Genomic DNA, 15,816 nt, shown 5'->3' with positions numbered 1-15,816 from the left:
ACAGTGGAGAACATGCCTCACCAAGAAAATTAAAAGCTCCAATTTCTGCTGTAAAAAGTAATACTGGTCTAAATGATGAATTACGTGTGGAGGATGAGTCAAAAAAACCAGTAGGACAGAGTAAACGTATATTTTGGCAGACTTCTATTAATTATCAAAGACCAAAGCTAAGAGTCTGTATAAATGGCACTTTTATTGAAGGGTTATTAGACACAGGTGCGGATGTAAGTATCATTACCCCAGAATCTTGGCATCCGAATTGGCCTCTTCAAGAGGTAGATGTTCAGTTCCTAGGAATTGGAACCCTATCTCGTGTAAAACAAAGCACAAGATGGGTTGAATGCATAGGGCCCGAAGGGCAAATAGGAAGACTAAGGCCATATATAGCCAATATTGCCATAAATTTATGGGGCCGTGACCTGCTACAGCAATGGAATACCCAGATTAACATTCCTGTATTTCCAGGAACTCATAATTCTGGGAAGGATATGATGAGGTATTATGGAAAAAGGTCACTAGCCATTCAGGCTGTACAAGAACATACAGCAAATACCAAACCTTTAGAGGTACCAACAGCCCTACCTTTAAAATGGCTAACTGAGAAGCCAATATGGACCAAACAATGGCCTCTAGCTGAAGATAAACTACAGGCATTGGAACAGCTGGTGCAAGAGCAACTAGATGCTCACCATATTGAAGAATCAACCAGCCCTTGGAATTCTCCTGTATTTGTTGTGAAAAAGAAATCTGGTAAATGGAGAATGGTGACAGATCTAAGAGCTGTCAACAAAGTAATTCAACCTATGGGCCCACTACAATCTGGAATTCCTTTGCCTTCTCTGTTACCAAAAGGATGGCCTCTTATAGTTATTGATTTGAAAGATTGTTTTTTCACTATACCGTTACAAGAAAAGGATAGAGAAAAATTTGCCTTCACAGTGCCTACTTATAATAATTCTCAGCCTAATAGGAGATATCAATGGACTGTCCTCCCACAGGGTATGCTCAATAGTCCTACACTGTGCCAATATTTTGTAAGTAAGCCATTGGAAATATTTCGTAAACAATTCCCCAAGTCCATCATTACATGGATGACATCTTGTTATCTGATTCAAATAAAGATACTTTAGAAAGGATGTTTGAAGAAGTAAAAAAAGTCTTGCCTAGGTGGGGATTACAAATTGCCCCTGAAAAGATTCAAAGAGGAAATTCTTTTAATTACCTAGGTTACAGAATAGGGTTAGAGAAAATTAAAACGCAAAAGGCACAAATTAGGAGAGACCGCTTAAAGACTCTTAATGACTTCCAAAGATTGTTAGGAGACATTTCCAGTCTACGACCAGCTGTTGGGATAACACCTGATCTAATAGTTCATTTAAACAAAACCTTAGATGGTGATAAAGATTTGAATAGTCCAAGAGAACTGACAGCTGAAGCAGAAAAGGAACTGACAATGATTGAGGAAAAATTACAGGAGGCACATGTGGATAGGGTGAACCCAAATCTTAGCTGCATCCTAGTCATATTGCCTTCCAGGGATTCTAATGCAGAGGGAAGATATTATTTTAGAGTGGATATTTATACCTAATAAACCAAGTAAAAAATTAAAAACTTATGTGGAAAAAGTCTCTGAATTAATTATAAAAGGTAAGCTGAGACTTCGTCAACTAGCAGGTATAGACCCAGCAGAAATTATAGTGCCTTTTACTACTGAAGAAATAAAAAAGTTATGGGAAGACAATGAACCGTGGCAAAGAGCTTGTGCTAACTTTTTGGGAGAAATTAATAGCAACTATCCCAAAAGTGGTAGACTTAACCTCATAAAAAGAACTTCTTGGATTCTTCCTAGAATTGTACGTGATGCTCCAATAACTGGAGCCCGTACGTTCTATACTGATGCAAATAAATCAGGGAAGGCAGGTTACAAGTCAGATGAATTGAGTAAGGTGGAACAAAGCCCTTATAATTCTGTCCAGAAGGCAGAATTATATGCCATTCTTATGGTGCTAAGGGATTTTAAAGAACCTCTTAATATAGTTACAGATTCACAATATGCAGAAAGAGTTATCTTGCATATTGAAACCGCTGAATTTATACCAGATGACACAGAGTTGACTTCATTGTTTATCCAGGTACAAGACATAATCAGGAACAGGCTTTGTCTGATGTACATAACACACATCCGGTCCCATACAGGTCTGCCTGGTCCTCTAGCCCAAGGCAACGCTGAGATTGATCAATTATTGATTGGAAGTGTGTTGCAGGCCTCGGAATTTCATAAGAAGCATCATGTCAATAGTAAAGGCCTAAAGAAAGAATTTTCCATTACTTGGCAACAAGCTAAGGACATTATAAAGAGATGTCCTACTTGTTCTTTCTATAATCAAACACCGTTGCCTGCAGGGAGTAACCCAAAGGGTACTAAGAGAAATGAAATCTGGCAGATGGATGTGTTCCACTTTATGGAATTTGGTAAATTAAAATATGTACACCACACCATAGACACGTATTCAGGCTTTCAATGGGCTACTGCCCTGAGCTCAGAAAAGGCTGATTCAGTAATCACACATTTATTGGAAGTTATGGCCATCATGGGTATACCTGCGCAAATAAAGACAGATAATGGTCCAGCATATGTATCTAAGAAAATGAAACGCTTTTTTGATTATTATAATATAAAACACATTACAGGTATACCAAATAATCCTACAGGTCAGGCAGTTATAGAAAGATCAAATCGTACTATAAAGGATATGCTGAACAAACAGAAAGGGACCGAAAATACCCCCAGAAATAGATTACATAATGCTTTATTAACCTTGAATTTTCTTAACGCTAATGAGAAAGGAACGACAGCAGCAGAGAGACATTGGATAATGGAAAAGTCTGCTGAACTAAATCAACCGATTTATTTCAAAGATGTGCTGACCTCTCAATGGAAGCCAGGAGATGTGCTACGTTGGGGAAGGGGTTTTGCTCTTGTTTCCACAGGAGAAGAAAAATTGTGGATATCATCAAAATTAATAAAGTTTCGATTTGAAGAGGAGAAACCTCTTGGAAAGGAGAAATGACAACTCATCCACAATGATGATATTCATACAGGTGGTAAGAAAAACATATAGAATGGGGGCAGGGTTCTGTTCTTATCTCCACAGGAAAACACTCATCTTTGAGAAATTCAAGGGACCCTGGATGTTTGGATACTGACAGATGGAAAAATACCTGCCCAATAGGAAATATCAAGAAAACTGGATGGGTTTTGTAAGTAATATTAAACCATATTTCTAAATTTATAAAGCTGGTTTTGAAGTTGGACTCTGGCTCAGTCCCTCTCCAATTCCAAGCCTGTTAGTAAGAGAAAAACCCAGAGTTTCTGGAGTTTCTGTCTCATGTCAAGAGCCATGATATGGGACAGAAAGAAATATGAGTTTAGAAAACATCTTTGCTTTTCTTCATATCTATCATACTTTTCATTGAACATATCTATCATGCCTTTCAGTGAATATGTATATATATGTCTATATATGTCTATATGATTAATGTTTAAGTTTTTCACAATGAACAATGAGTTTTTGCTGAAGTGACATTTGAAGTTTCCAGGAAGAAGATGGGGCCCCATAACAACAACTCCACCTGGATGATATGACGTCATGATACTGATAGCACTACTACAAGACCTGCTTTGGGTACCAGCTGCACAAGACAGTTCCAACTTGGTTAGCTGAAATGGTGCACATCTTATACAACATTTTGGCCAGACCTGCACAAAATACTCAGAGACTATTGGCAATTTTAAAAGACATTGATCTTGAAATTTAACCATCATTTCACTTTCACAGGATCCCCCAGAAAGAACGTCGCCCCTATGACAGCTGGAAGTAATTCTAGAGGACGACGTCCCCTCTCCCAGTAAAGTTTGCCCTTGGGTTTAGGGACATCATTTAGGGGTTGATTATAATTAGTATGTGATTGAGGGTTGGGGGAGGAATTTTATATGCTCAGGGATCATTTTGAAAAAAAAAAAGAGGGATGATGGGATAATAGATTTGTAATTGTGAGTTACTGTCTTTAGACAAATACGTTGGTATAGATTCTTGTATATTGATACAAAGTTAAATTATATTGACTATTGTACGCATGCATGTTTCTACCTCTGTTTAAAACATTTTTTATGTATTGACATGTATTGTATTGATATATATATATTGTATATATTTACCATATTGCAGTGTACATTTCTACCTCTGATTAAGATACTTATATAATGATTGTGTATTGATATATATTTACCTACTGCAATGTATATTTGTACATTGTTTATTTTTGGAGGTCATTGTCCTCATTTGTTTCACAGTAGTTTATTTTCTTAGTCTTTAAGTTAGATAGATATTGAGAATTATATAGATTAATAGTCATCTAAGTTTGTTATTTATAATTAGACTAATCAGGTTCTTTAGATATATAGAGATTATACTCAGTATAGATAGATAATCTTCAACTTCTTCAAGGAGCTGTAGAAAATGGCCTTTAATCTAACTCAGAGTTTTGTGGTAGTGAGACACAATTGTTCCTGGCAACACCGCTCTATTCCCGAGAGAATGTTGAGCACCAAAGACACTCCACCTGGAGCTTTTATTTTTGGCAGAACTGGCCTTTGGGCAAAGAAATGCCCATACCTCAACCACTGACAGAGATACAGAGCATGCATCAATGGATAAAACAGGGCTGTCATATCCTGCCAAGACAGGGTAAGATAGTTTTGAAAAGTTGCTTGCCTTTGAATATGGTATGTCAGTTATGTTAGGCCTTAGCCAAAGTTGGTTGCTTCAACGCTGCTAACGTGATTTTGGGTGATTGCCCAGGTAGCCAGTTGTCTCTGTGATTTGTTGCATGTTTTGGAAGTTGCTTTACTGAACTTCCTAATTACCCAGGTAACATTATTTCCCTTCTCAGATCTTTGATGGGGTTGAAGACTATATAAATGTAGTTACTTTCTCTCATGACTTGGCCAAGTTATTTATTATACAAGACCTAAGCTAGTTAGAATAGGATATTTGTACTTATTGTATATATTTTCATAGTAGGTTTAGAACTCTCTTATTTAAACAAAAGGGGGAGGTGTTGCGGGAGGTCCTCCCACTCCTCCAGCCTATCACCGCTGAGATACCAGCCCATGGGGCGTGGTCTCTCTCCCTTTAAAACAGCGGCCACTTCCCTCTCCTCTCTCTCTTCACTTCCTGCTCCGCCGGTGACTAGACTCCTTTTCTGGTTGCGTAGAGGGCTGTTGCCTGGGACAGTGATCTGTAAGTTTTTTCCCCTTTAAATAAATACCACCCTATTAATCATAATCCCAAATTGGTGTGGCATTGTTTGTGACTTACGCCTTCAGTGGGCTGAGGCTGGAAGATTGTCCAGGGCCAGGATGGTCTGCCAATAATTTCCAGGTTAGTCTCAAAAAAGAGAAGCCGGAGAGATGGTTCCTTGGTTAAGAGCACTGGCTGTTCTTGCAGAAGACCCAGGTTTAATTCCTAGAATCCATATGTTGGCTCTGTCTGAGTCTGTTAACTCCTGTTCCAGTGGATCTGTCTGGAAATGGAGTACCAGAAGACACTGTCTTCTGACTTGTATTGGTACTGCACGTATGTGGCGTATAGACATACATGTCGGCAAAACACCTATACACATAAAATAAATAAATCTAAGATAAAAGAAAAAACTGGGAAGGGAGTGCTGGTGACGTGGTTCAGGTTTTTGCCGCCTGGACTGACAACCTGATTCAATCCCCAGGACCCACATGGTAGAGGGAGAGAACCAGCAAGTTGCCCTACAGAGAGAGAGAGAGAGAGAGAGAGAGAGAGAGAGAGAGAATAAGTAAATAAATGTAATAAAAAGTAAAAGAAGAGGACATCTAGGGGTAAAGACCCCTAAATAAATATCTTAAAATTTTTCATATCCAGGGACAAAGACCCACCAATAATATATCAGAGATTTAAGTTTAAAAAGAAGTTAATCAGTCTTGCAAAAATTCACTTGAAAGTGTTGAGTATTTAGCTTGCTTGTATGCCTGTGTATCGTGTATATGCATGGGGACCAGAAGAGGATGCTGAATCCCCTAGAGCCGGAGTTACGGAGGGTTGTGAGGCTCCATATGGGTGCTGGGAAATGAACCTGGGTCCTCTGCTAGAGCAAGTTGAGCTACTGCTCCAGCCCCAAAGACCTAAAGTTTGAAGACACTTAACAAACTTCATAACCCAAACTGACTTTTCACATTGAGGCCATATAGGGTGCAGGGATGGGCTTTGTTTTCTCTGCCAATTACAGAATTGAAAGGAAGGAAAAAAGTGTTCCTGGAAATCTTGGAGAGTCCCTGCAGAGCCATCTTATGATGCCATCATACGCTATCAGGGAAATGGACTTCTCAGTTTCACTAATAAAATAATTAAGAAAGGACTCGGGGTTGGAAAGATGGCTTAGCACTTAAGAGCACTGACTGCTCTTCCAGAGGACTCGGGCTCGATTCCCAGCACCCATGTGTTGGCTCTGACAACCATAACTCCAGTTCAAGGATCTGACATCCTCTTGAGGCCTCTTTGAGCACAGTCTGCACGTATGTGGTGCACTTACACATACACGCAAGGCTAGAAGAAGAGCTTCAGAAAAAGAGCAAGGAAGCCCAAAGCATAAGTTAAGGGAGTTTAAAAACAGATTTGGACTGTAGCCAGCATCTAAAAGAAAAAGAAATAGTTAATGCCAAAGGCAGGCAGACCCAGCTGAATGTCACGGTGTGGTATAGGGACTGAACTAATGGGCGGGGGTGATTCCAGGAAGGAAAAGTAGAGAATCCTAAAGTGAACCTTCCTTCCTAGGGGTGCTACCTTAGCCAGGTCCCTGACCTGTTCCACTCGATTGAGTCGCCCTTGAGAGGAGTCAAGGGTCCATCCCCACTTGAGGTAGACTCTATACAACACCCTGAACACAGTCCTGAGTTAGTGTACTAATTACATTATGAGTTGGTTTGACAACTACTTTCCTTTTAGCCAAACACCCTACGCTCAAACTTTGGTTATTAACTACTGCAATCGTGGGCTGGAGAGAGGGCTCTGTGCTTAAGAGGACTGGCTGCTCTCCCATAGGACTCTGGTTCAATTCCCAGCACCCACATGGTGGCTCATAGCCACTGGTACCTCCAGTCCCAAGGGATTCAGTGCCTTCTTGTGGCACCAGTTACATGAAATTAGTAAGCAATTCTAAAAGTGTAGTCTTGGGCAAGTGAGGTGGGCCAGGGAAAACTGCTTGTCCTGCAAGCTGGACCTGAGTTTGATCTCAGTGAAAGGAGAAAAGCTGCTTTGAAAAGTTGTTCTCTGTTGGGCAGTGATGGCACACACCTTTAATCCCAGCACTCAGGAGGCAGCCTGAGACAAGGCCAGCCTGGTCTACAAAGGTAGTTCCAGGACAGTCAGAACTACACAAAGAAATTCTGTCCTGAACCTCCCCCACCCCAGAAAAATGAGCTACCATGTCTAGTCTGAGGGTTTTCTTAATATTGAGAATTGTGTGTCTTTAATACAATACACCTTATTTAAAATGAAAGGGCACAGATATAAGAGAATGAAAAAGATTACTGGATGCACTGCATAGCAAGCCTTGACTACAAGCCAGTAATGCCAGTTTCTTTAACAGGGCTGCAAATTGGGTTTGCTAGATGGGATTCGAACCTACTTTCACCAACAGCAATGACAGCACTGACTGTCAACCGTAGGGCCTCTGCATGGGCGCAGAACCAGCAGTCAATAGGAGCACTAGCTGGAGGTCTTAGCCATTTAGAGTACCACCTAGGAAGAGTTTGCGGTAGGTAATCTCAGGGTGGCGAATGAGAACTCACCCTGTTTGTTTCCACCCTGCCAAAACACTGCCAATTAAAGTCCAAGCCAAGGTCCCCTGGCAAGCGTCTATGAAGTCATGGTGACAGCGGCTTCCAGGCAGCTTGAGGTTCCAGGCAGATGGATGGTGGGGTCAGCCCTGGTCCCAGGAGTCCATGCAATGCCATCTCATCTGTGGCTCTCCGTGCCACGTTGACATCTTCCACCACATATGACCTCTCGCCAGTGGAAGCTTCTGCATCCACATTATACAGTCATTTCCACTCACGTGCTTTCTCGGTGCCTGTTAGCTAGAAATGACTGGACATTGAGAGGAGGGGAGGGAGTGGGAACTTGGATTGGTATATATATGAAAAAAGATAGTTTGTTTTCTTTTTTTTCACTTTAAAAGGTTTGATTTAATTTATGAGTGTAGTATGTCCAGGATGGCCAGATGGAGGCATCAGATCCCTTGGAGCTGGAGTGCCAGGAGTCAGAGACAGACACAGCATGGGTACTTTTATCTATAGAGCCATCTCACTATGTAGCTCAGGCTGACCTTAAATGCAAGGAAATCCCCTGCTTCAGTTGTGATTATTGGGTTTTTTTCATGATATATACTGAGGTCTACATTTTTCTCTGCTCCCCTCCCGGCCTCTCCTCTCCCCCCTTCAGCCCCCCCCCAGGTCCCCATGCTCCCAGTTTAAGTTTGTTTTCTTTTTTTAAAATAAAAAAAGAAATTATTGGGCAGTATCATGTGATTAATTCTGTTTATGGTTCAAACACAAACTTTTATGTAATCTTCACGCTCGCCCCACCCCCTGCCTTCCCTACCAGCTTGAGATGATCTTTGGGGGGGGGAGGGTATTTTTTGGTTTTATTATTTATTTATTTATTTATTTTGGTTTTTTCGAGACAGGGTTTCTCTGTGGTTTTGGAGCCTGTCCTGGAACTAGCTCTGTAGATCAGGCAGGTCTCGAACTCACAGAGATCCACCTGCCTCTGCCTCCCGAGTGCTGGGATTAAAGGCGTGCACCACCATCACCCGGCAAATGTGTAGTCCAGCTGGCCTCGAACTCCAGATCCACCTGCCTCTGCCTCCTTCAGCAAATCCTACCGGCCTGCACCACCAGAACTGGCTTATTATTTTTATTTTTTTTGAGATGGTTCTCAGTAGCTATGGAGTCAGTCCTGGAACTCTCTCTGTAGACCTGGCTGGCCTTGAACCCACAGAGATCCACTTGCCTCTGCCTCCCGAGTTCTGGAATTAAAGGTGTGTGCCACCACTACCCAGCCCAGCGGTGGAGGGTATTTTTTTAGAAGGCCCTGTGGTATTGTCCAGACTGGCCTCGAACTCTTGATCCTCCATCCTCCGCTTCCTGATTACTAGGATTACAAGGCATGCACCACCACACCTGTCCACCAGGGGGCTCTTGAGAGCATCCAACACATTGAGACTGATTCTTTCCTGAGGCTACTGATGAAAGTGTGCATTTTAAAATAATAATCTGATTATTGTTTTACCCATCTAGTATTACGTGCAGTTTCTCCTTTGTAATGTGGCTCCTCTTTTCCTTGATGAGGACTCAAGGTGAAGATCTCTCACCTGTTTACTGGAGATAGATGCTCTTCTATGCTGTGCTCTCTTGTCTACTGGCTGCAAAAAAAGTTTTCCAAGGCATTTAATTAGCAGCCTGGGATCTGTAACCACAGCACTCAGGAGGCTGAGGCAGGAGCAGGAGGACCAAGGCCGGCCTTAAAACAATTCCTGGGGGAGGCTGGAGAGATGGCTCAGCAGTTAAGAGCCTTGCCTGCTCTTCCAAAGGTCCTGAGTTCAATTCCCACATGGTGGCTCACAACCATCTGTAATGGGGTTTGGTGTTCTCTTCTGGCCGGCAGGCATACACACAGACACAACATTGTATACATAATAAATAAATATAAAAAAAAAACAAGACCTGGGATGCAGCTCAGTTGGCAGAATGCTTGCCTAGTGTGTAGGAAGCCCTGAGTTTGATACCCAGCACTTCCTAAAATTGGGTATGGGGGTAGAGTGAGTTCCAGGACTGCCAGGGCCGCACAGAGAAACTCTGTCTCAAAATAAAAAAATAAATAAATAAATAAATAAATAAATAAAAACCGAAGAGAAAATGTTTTCTCCACTTACTAGCATGTTTGAGGCCCTAGGTTCAGTCTCTAGTGCCTTAAGAAAAATAGTAAAAGAGTCTTAGATTTCAGTGGCTTCTGCTTTGCTCCTACATCTCTGCACCTGGACAATGGCACTGGTCAGCATGTAGCATGGCTGCCCCTCTGAATAGGTCATGGGCTCTCCTACAATGCCCGAGTCCACTGCACGGGACTCTGCAGGCACCCCGAGGGTCCCTGGCTCTTCATCTTCTATCAGCTGATCTCTCTGCAAGGATGGGAAGCTCAAAGGAGTGTGGGTCCATGTCTAATTCCACCCAGAGGCTCAGAAGTCACACCCCTCGTCTTCAATGCTGGCTATAGCCTAGTGGCTCTTTGGCAAGTGTCTCCCCCACCCACAAGCCCCCAGCGACTTCGTACTGCCTTGACACCCAGAGCCCTAGCTGCCACCTGACCTTCCCTAACTGTACAGCCTGCATATGACTGGTGACTATTTCCTCACCTTAGCACTCTGAACGGTAAGGCAGAGGTCCAAACTCCTGCTATGAAAGCCTCAGAACCTGACTTCTATTTCCAGAACCCACGTAAATGTGGAAGGGGAGAAGAACCCACTCCACAGAGTTGCCCTCTGACTGTCACATATGTGTCATGGCACATGTGCCCATACCCACATATGGACATAATAATAATAATTTTTTCTGCTTTTTCGAGACAGGGTTTCTCTGTAGCTTTGGAGCCTGTCCTGGAACTTGCTCCAGGACCAAGCTGGACTCGAACTCACAGAGATCTGCCTGCCTCTGCCTCCCGAGTGCTGGGATTAAAGGTGTGCACCACCACCACCCAGCATAATAATAAATTTAAGTAAATGGAGAGATGACTCAGAGGTTAAGAGCACTGACTGCTCTTCCAGAGGACCTGAGTTCAATTCCTAGCAACCACATGGTGGCTCACAGCCATCTGTACTGAGATCTGGCACCCTCCTCTGGCGTGCGGGCATACATTGAGGCAGAATGTTGTATACATAATAAATACATTTTTTTAAAAAAGAATTTTCAAATAAAGCATGCATTAGCTCCAGTTTTCTCATATGAGAAAGAGCATGTAGCACTTACCTTTCTTTCCCTGGCATAATGACCTCCAGGTCCATCCATTTTGCTGCAAGGGACATAGGTTCACTCTTTTTATAGTTGATTAGTATTCCATTTCATTCTTCTTCATAGCTGAATAGCACATCAATAGTATCCTAATAAACACATGCAAGTCATATGTTAATGACAAATGAATTTTGGGCAGTGCAAGGAATTGAACGGATGCTAGGCATGCTCCCTACCCTCCCCCACAATCACTGTCTAGAGTATCACACTATACACACTGCATGGTGTAGCTAAAGTTCACAATGTACCCTATAAGAGATATTTTGTTTCGTTCTCAAGACAGATTCTCTATGATTCAGGCTATCTAATTTAGAGCTCTCTCTTGCTATCACAGGCTGTCCTTCAATGCATGACCCTCCTACTTAGCCACTTTCTGGCCTCTACAGGTATCAGACATGCATGTGGTGTACAGGCACACATGTAGGCAAAACACTCATACATATTCATTTTTTGGAAATTCAGTATCTGGAACTATCATCTGGATGGGTCCTAAATGGAATCATAATTATTCTTTTGTTTTATTCTGCATGTGTCTGGGGCAGGGGCGACACCCAGGGCCTTCAGTATGCTATGCATGCACTCTAGCACTGAGCTTCAGAACCAGCCCCTACAGTGTTTTCTTTTTTAATTTTAAAATTTATTTTATGTGAAGCGGTATGGTGGTGGCACACACCTTTAATCCCAGCACTCGGGAGGCAGAGGCAGGCGTATTTCTGTGAATTCGAGGCCAGCCTGGTCTACAAGAGGTAGTTCCAGGACAGGCTCCAAAGCCACAAAGAAACCCTGTCTCGAAAAAAATATATATTTTATGTGTATAAGCGTTTGCCTGCATGGATGTGTTACACCACATGTTATGCTACATACATGCCTACAGAAGTCAGAAGAGGGCACTGGCTCCCCTGGAACTGGAGTTATAGACAGTTGAGAGCAGCCACGTAGGTGCTGACCCCAGGTCCTCTGTAGGAGCAGCAAATTCTCTTAACCATTGAGCCACCTGTCCAGTCTCCCCACCACAGTGTTCTTACAAGAGGAAGGTAGGCCAGGTGGTGGTGGTGGCGCACGCCTTTAATCCCAGCACTCGGGAGGCAGAGACCAGTAGATCTCTGTGAGTTCGAGGCCAGCCTGGTCTACAGAGTAAGTTCCAGGACAGCCAAGACTGTTTCACAGAGAAACCCTGACTCAAAAACACAACAAACAACAAAACAAAACAAGAAACAAACCAAAAGATGAAGGTACAGTGACAGAACACTAGACGACACACCCAGAGCATCACCCAGAGATCTCGGCAGCAGGATCATGGAGGCAGAGGTGGCAATAGCGAGGCCACATATCAAGAAAGGTTGGCAACCATCAGAAGCTGGAAGAAGCAGGGAATGAAGTCTCCCGTAAAGCTGGGGAACAGCAGTCCCGCTATCTGCCTTTTGCATCTGTGTCTCCCACCCTCCCCCAACCACTAACTGGGAGAGAACAGCTTTCTGATGTTTTCCCAGTACCATCTGGCCCCAATCTGTGCACACAAAAGATTGTCAATAAATAATGTTTAAACAGGAAGAAGCCAGGCAGGGTGGTGCACACCTGAAGCCCCAGCTATCTGGGAGGCTGAGTCGGAAGCATCACTTGTGTCCACAAGTCCAGATCCTCTTGAGCAGCTGAATGGGAGTGCTGTCTGTACAGTGGGTTGGCTTGCTGAAGGGACTCAAGACGGTGGTTGCTACAGGGCTCGGCCTGCAGGTGGCAGCAAAAGCATAGACAGAGAGACAGAAAGGCTACTTTTTCCTCCAGGGCAGGAGGGGTGGGATTTCTAAACAGCCGAACTTAAAACATCAGCCTGGAAGGCAGCCCTTGCTCCCTGGACAAGAAAGGTTCTGCTTCCTTTCTCTGCCTGCTCCTCTCATCCCTCACAGCGGGCCCCTCACGACCCCAAGAGCACAGACCTTACTTTTCTGTCCTTGAGCCACTTGGCCCCCAGCATCTAGGAGCTAAATTCAAGACCCTGCCTGATTCCTTCATTAATCAACTGGAGAAACAGGGACACCAAGAGGCCCAGGAACCTGTTCAAGATCATCCATCATGACAACAGCAATGAAGCTAAGGCATGGGTTTCCAGAAATGGACCTGTCTCCCTTGTACATAGTCACAGTGACCTTTTCTTTCTTTTTCTTTCATTTTCCTTCCTTCCTTCCTTCCTTTCTTCTTTCCTTCTTCCTTCCCTCCCTCCCTCCCTCTTTCCTTCCCTCCCTCTTTCCTTCCTTCTTTTATTTTGAAACAGGGTTTCTCTGTGTAGCCTTGGTTGTCCTGGAACGCACTCTGTAGACCAGGCTGGCCTCGAACTCAGAGATTCACCTGCCTCTACCTCCCGAGTGCTGGAACTAAAGGTGTGCGTCACTACCAGCTAGCAATAAAAAAAAAATTAAAAAGGAAATGGTGCCAGGCATGGTGTCACATGCCTTTAATCCTAGCACTCATGAGTTCCAGGACAGCCAGGCCTGTTATACAGAGAAACCCTGTCTTGAAAAAAAGGAAGATAAGAAAAACAAGCACTTTTTTTGTAGGGTAGAAAAACACTCTTTAATAGAAAGGCAACCCATAGAATGGAAGAAACTATCTATCTGCAAATCATACCTGGTGAGGGATATAAATCCAGAGTAGATAGAGAATCCCAGAAACTCAATACCCCCCCACACACACAAAAAAACCAACCAATGTAGAACTGGGCAAAGGGGACTGGGGAGGTGCTCAGGCAGTGGAGTACTTTCTCACAAGCCTGAGGACCTGAGTTCTAGGGCCAGCAACTGTCGTTAGAATGCTGGCTGGTATTGCAGCTCAAAACACGCTGTGCTCCCAGTGGCAGGGAAGAGTAACTGGTGAGCTCCAGGCATGAGAAGCATTGCTGGAGGGAACAACTGAGCTTGTCCTCTGGCCTCTACATGTGTGTGCACACATGAGCACACCTACATATACACACACATTAAAATAAAATTTGAAAACTTTTTAAAAAGAAACGGACAAGGAGGAGCTGGAGAGATGGCTCAGAGCACAAATGTAGACATTTTTCTTTTTTTCCCCCACCTTTCCTACATTGCCCAGGGACAGGTCCCTATGCACTGTTCTTTTTTTTTTTTTCTAGAAATAGACAAGGAATACACATACATACATTTGCTTATTTTTTTCCCGCCTTTTCCACACTACGAAAGCACAGGTCCCTATGGCGTTGTTCTTGATTCCCACTGTAACTTAAAGGGACACTTACACAATGTTCAGAGCTCTTGATGTCCTAAAGATGAAGAAGGATGCCCTCAAATTCCTTGTCATAGGAACCCACTTAGGTGGCACCAACCTCGACCCTCGACTTTCTTTTTTTTTTTTTGGTTTTGAGACAGGGTTTCTCTGTAGCTTTGAAGCCTGTCCTGGGACTAGCTCTTGTAGACCAGGCTGGCTTCCAACTCACTGAGATCCACCTGCCTCTGTCTCCCTAGTGCTGGGATTAAAGGCATACGCCACCACCACCAGGCTAACCTTGACCTTCAGATGGAGCAGTTCATCTACAAAAGGAAAACTGATGGTATCTACACCATAAATCTGGAGAGGACCTGGGAGAAGCTGTTGCTGGCAGCTTGGGCTCTTGTTGCCATTGAGATCCCTGCTGATGTCAGCATTATCTCCTCCAGGGACATTGGCCAGCGAGCCATGCTGAAGTTTGCTGCCACTGCTGGAGCTACTCAAATTGCTGACCACTTTACATCATGGGTCTTCAGTAACCAAATCCAAGCAGCCTCCAGGAAATCACTAGAAGTCACTACATCTAGTGGTGACTGATTCCAGGACTGACCTCCCGGCCAGCCCCTCACAGAGGCATCTTACACCCACCTGCCTACCACTGACTCTGGAGTGCAGACTCGCCTCTGTAGTATGTGGACATTGCCAGCCCATGCAACAACGAGGGTACTCACTCGGTGGGTCTGAAGCGGATGCTGGCCCCGGAAGTACTTGGCATGAGTGAGCACCCATGGGATGTTATGACTGACCCAGAGGAGACTGAGGAGGAGGATCAGGCTGCTGCTGAGAAGACTGGGACAAAGGAGGAATTTTAGGGCTCCTGAGGTCACTGTTGCTCAACCAGAGGTGACAGCCTGTTCTGAGGGTATGCAGGTGCCCTCTGTACCCAGCCAACAGTTTCCCACTGAAGACTTGAGTGCCCAGCCAGCCTGAGGATTGGTCAGCAGCTCCCACAGTGCAGGCCACCGATGGATTGGAGTCACCAATGAGTGATCCCGAGCTGCTCTGCAGACACCTGCGCAAAGAAAGGAAAAGGTGAAAGGAAAATAAAGTTCCTAAAGCTGAAAATATTTTTTTTTTGCAGGGGCTGGAGAGATAGATGAGCGATTAAGAGGACCCGGGTTCAGTTCCCAGCACCCACATGGTGGCTCACGGCCAGTTACAACTACAGTTCCATGGGATTGGTCCCCTTCTTCTGACTTGCGTGGATACCAGGCATGCATGTGGTGTACACAGAGACACGTAACATACACGTAAAATAAACAAACCTAAAAATATATTTTCAGCACTCAAAAGGCAGAGCCAGGTGGATCTCTGTGAATTTGAGACCAACATAGTTGACTTAGCAAGCTCCAACCAAGTCAGCAAGACTTGAGCTTCCG

General features: G+C 43.8%; 1 pseudogene; it reads left to right on the top strand.

The window, feature by feature from the left end:
* Window positions 1–14,411: 14,411 nt before the first annotated feature.
* On the top strand, window positions 14,412–15,473 carry LOC121442542 (annotated as a pseudogene).
* The last annotated feature ends 343 nt before the right edge of the window (window positions 15,474–15,816 follow it).

The sequence above is a fragment of the Microtus oregoni genome, unplaced genomic scaffold (assembly GCF_018167655.1).
Source record: "Microtus oregoni isolate MIOR12 unplaced genomic scaffold, Mior012 000092F_000, whole genome shotgun sequence".
Lineage (NCBI taxonomy): Eukaryota > Metazoa > Chordata > Mammalia > Rodentia > Cricetidae > Microtus > Microtus oregoni.
The sequence above is the reverse complement of the archived record's forward strand: the minus strand, read 5'-3'. Positions and strand labels throughout refer to the sequence as shown.